Raw genomic sequence first — 4,514 nt, 5'->3', positions numbered from 1 at the left:
TCACTTGGTACACAAGACGGATCGCACACACACATTGTTTTGATTTTTTTTTACCATTTCGCACACAAAATTTGTACGTTCCGTAAACAGTTTATGTACTCACCTAATTGTACTCACCTAATTGTGCTTGCGGGGGTTGAGCTTTGGCTCTTTGGTCCCGCCTCTCAACTGTCAATCAACTGGTGTACAGATTCCTGAGCCTACTGGGCTCTATCATATATACATTTGAAACTGTACTAGCTGATGTACTAGCTATACCTATAAGTCAAACAATCCTTGTAAATATTTATTGTATGTATGTACCTTACCTAAATAAAATTGTATTGTATTGTATTGTACTGTGTATGGAGTCAGCCTCCACCACATCACTTCCTAGTGCATTCCATTTATTAACTACTCTGACACTGAAAAAAATCTTTCTAACGTCTCTGTGGCTCATCTGGGTACTAAGTTTCCACCTGTGTCCCCTTGTTTGTGTCCCACCCGTGCTGAAGAGTTTGTCTTTGTCCACCCTGTCAATTCCCCTGAGAATTTTGTAGGTGGTTATCATGTCTCCCCTTACTCTTCTGTTTTCCAGGGATGTGAGGTTCAGCTCCTTTAGCCTTTCCTCGTAGCTCAATCCTCTCAGTTCCGGGACGAGCCTGGTGGCATACCGCTGAATCTTCTCTAACTTTGTCTTGTGTTTAACTAGGTATGGACTCCAGGCTGGAGCTGCATACTCCAGGATTGGTCTTACATAAGTGGTATACAGGGTTCTGAAAGATTCCTTACACAAGTTTCTGAAGGCAGTTCTTATGTTGGCCAGTCTAGCATATGCCGCTGATGATATTCTTTTGATGTGGGCCTCTGGGGACAGGTTCGGTGTGATATCAACCCCCAGATCCTTCTCTCTATTTGACTCTTGCAGGATTTCCCCTCCCAGATGATACCTTGTGTTCAGCCTCCTGCTCCCTTCGCCTAATTTCATCACCTTACACTTTCCTGAGTTGAACTTTAGCAGCCATTTTCTAGACCATTCCTCCAGTTTATCCAGGTCATCCTGTAGTCTCTGTCTATCTTCATCCGTCTTGATTCTTCTCATAATTTTTGCATCATCAGCAAACATCGAGAGGAACGAGTCTATACCCTCTGGAAGATCGTTCACATATATTAGAAACAGGATGGGTCCAAGTACTGAGCCCTGTGGGACTCCGCTGGTGACATCTCGCCACTCTGATGTCTCCCCCCTCACCGTTACTCGCTGTTTCCTGTTGCTTAAGTACTCCCTTATCCACTGGAGCACCTTCCCTTTTACTCCTGCCTGTTGCTCCAACTTTTTTTAACAGCCTTTTATGGGGTACTGTGTCAAAGGCTTTTTGGCAATCCAGGAAAATGCAGTCGGCCCACCCTTCTCTTTCCTGCCTAATTTTCGTTGCCTGGTCATAAAATTCTATTAAACCTGTGAGGCACGATTTACCATCTCTGAACCCATGTTGGTGGTGCGTTACAAAGTTATTTCCCTCCAGATGCTCTACGAGCCTTTTCCTCACAATCTTCTCCATCACCTTGCATGGTATACAAGTTAAGGAAACTGGCCTGTAATTCAGTGCCTCTTGCCTGTCACCCTTTTTGTATATTGGGACCACGTTAGCTGTCTTCCAACTTTCTGGTAAGTCTCCTGTTTCCAGTGACCTGTTATACACCATAGAGAGTGGCACACTTAGTGCTTCTGCACCTTCCTTTAGTATCCATGGTGAGATTCTATCAGGCCCAACAGCCTTTGTCACATCCAGCTCCAGCAGACACCTTTTGACCTCATCACTGGTGAGGTCAAATTCCTCCAAGGTTGCTTGGTTTGCCGCCTCCTCATTTAGTGCAGGGGCTTCTCCTTGTTCTATTGTGAAGACCTCCTGGAATCTCTTGTTAAGTTCTTCACACACCTCCTTGTCATTCTCTGTGTATCTGTTCTCCCCTTTCCGCAGCTTCATCACTTGTTCCTTCACTGCTGTTTTCCTCCTGATGTGGCTGTGGAGCAGCTTTGGTTGGGTCTTGGCTTTACTCGCAATGTCATTTTCAAACTGTCTCTCTGCTTCCCTCCTCACTCTGATGTACTCATTTCTGGCCCTCTGGTATCTCTCCCTGCTCTCTGGTGTTCTGTTATTTCTGTAGTTTCTCCATGTTCTTTTACTCAGTTGTTTTGCTACCTTACATTCCTGGTTGAACCATGGGTTTTTCTGTTGTTTTTCGTTTTTCTCCTTTTGGACGGGGATAAACCTGTCTGCAGCTTCCTGGCACTTTTGGGTGACAAAATCCATCATGACCTGCACATTCTTGTCTCTAAGTTCTGTTTCCCATGGTATTCCCCTGAGGAAGTTCCTCATCTCGTCATATTTTCCTCTTCGGTAATTCAGTCTTTTCCCCTCCACTCCCATCCTTGGATAGGTTATCCCTACCTCCACCAAGTACTCAAAGGTCAGTCAGTACACTGTGGTCACTCATTCCTATGGGGGCTTCAACTTTGACTTCCCTTATTTCTGACTCAATCAGGGTGAATATCAAGTCGAGTCTAGCTGGTTCATCATTGCCTCTCACTCTTGTGGGTTCCTTGACATGCTGGCTCAGAAAGTTCCTTGTTGCCACTTCCAAGAGTTTAGCTCGCCACGTATCTGCACCACCATGTGGGTCCCCATTCTCCCAGTCTATCTTTCCATGGTTGATATCACCCATGATTAAGAGTCTTGAGCCATTCCTGCAGGCAACTGAAGCTGCTCTCTCTATTATATTAATTATATTACTATTATATTAGTTATTATTAATATTATATTAATTATTATTACTATTATATTAGTTTATGTGTCACCATTAAAACAATATAATGCTATTGACAGCTAAAATCTTCTACCTAGCTAAAATTTTCTACTTCTACTAAGTAGTTATATAGTTATTAAGTGAAGTTGAGTGATGTGATAGACATAATCTGGGTTTCAGAAGAACAACCCATATGCCGGTGTAAACTCAACCCACCCACCCCCATTTTTTTATTAACAAGCTTAGGTATACACAGCAATGTGCTGTTACCCTACTCTGTATGAAAGATTACACAGTGTAGATCAAAAACTAGCTATAAGTTCTTCTAATATTCCTATCTCACAGGATGGATAGTCATACATGGAATCAGGGGAGAAAATACCAGCCTCAATACAAAAACAAATCAACTTTGACTAAAAATGAGGTCAGAGGCACGGGCTATTCATGCCCGTGCCACCTCTTGGGTGGCTTAATCTTCATCAATCAATCAGTTGAGCATCTTAGAGGTGTTTGAGGAGCACTGTGGCCGGAGACGATTGATTGATTGATGAAGATTAAGCCATCCAAAAGGTGGCACGGGCATGAATAGCCCGGAAGTGGTGGCCCTTTTGAGCCATTACCAGTATCAAGAGCTGATACTGGAGATCTGTGGAGGTGCGACTGCACCCTGCGTGACGGGAGATGTCTCCCGTGTCTGGAGACAGTTCCTAGTGCCTGTTGTAGGGGGAGCGAGATGTTGTCCTGATAAGAAGCGATGCAGGTGAAGGACGTGAAGGAAGATTTGCCCGAAACGCTGTACGTATTAGTGGCTTTAGGTATTGTATGTACTAGCTCTATATATAAATCCAACATTATGTTTGTAACTCATCTTCTATTTATATACTTTTACCTGAATAAACATGTTGAAATTTGAATTTCAAATACTGTATCCCTCTGTTGTCTCGGCGCCTGGGAAGAGGGAGAGAAGGATAATACCTGAGGCTACGGTTCGCTGCATTAACTGATAGCCCTTCTTCCACCATGAGTTCCTCCTTCTACACCTTGTCTACAACCCTTGCTGATCAACTACCTTCTTGGCTTAGAAAGAAAATATATAATGTCTGTTTGTTATTGAAAATTTGTGATATTTAAAAAAAAAAACATTTATTTGGTTTCATCTTCCATCACATAGGGCAGCCCGTCCTCATAAGATTTCCACTGTCGCACTAAAGAGCCCCTTATCCTAACCAACCAGAGGACCCAAAACAGAAAACGGGACAGTATGTCAATTTTCGCGAGCCGATTCCATTTTCTAGTACGACGATTTTTTGTTGACCTTAAGTAAAGTGTACATCAAAATGCGACGTTCTATTAAGAAGAGGTATTGATGAGTGAGCCAGAGTGTGCAGACCATTTTCCTGACACGGTTAGCAATCAGTCAGATGTTGACCAGACCACACACTAGAAAGTGAAGAGACGACGATGTTTCGGTCCGTCCTGGACCAATCTCAAGTCTTAACAATCAATCAGATGTTGCAGGGCAGGTGATACAGACCCCCAGAGGGGCCGCCCAGCCCCCAGCGCCCTCCACTCTCAATAAAAAGTGTGGAAGTTATCAAGGTCATTATGTAGGAGGTGGCTGGCTGCATGGCGCCTCTCGGCACCTTCACCGCCATAAACATACTAATGTGTTAGTTTACATTTATAGGCACGAAAGCACGAAGCTATGTTTACAAGCACTTGATGTT

Source organism: Procambarus clarkii, chromosome 56, assembly GCF_040958095.1.
Source record: "Procambarus clarkii isolate CNS0578487 chromosome 56, FALCON_Pclarkii_2.0, whole genome shotgun sequence".
Classification (NCBI taxonomy): Eukaryota; Metazoa; Arthropoda; class Malacostraca; order Decapoda; family Cambaridae; genus Procambarus; species Procambarus clarkii.
Note: the sequence above shows the minus strand (reverse complement) of the source record.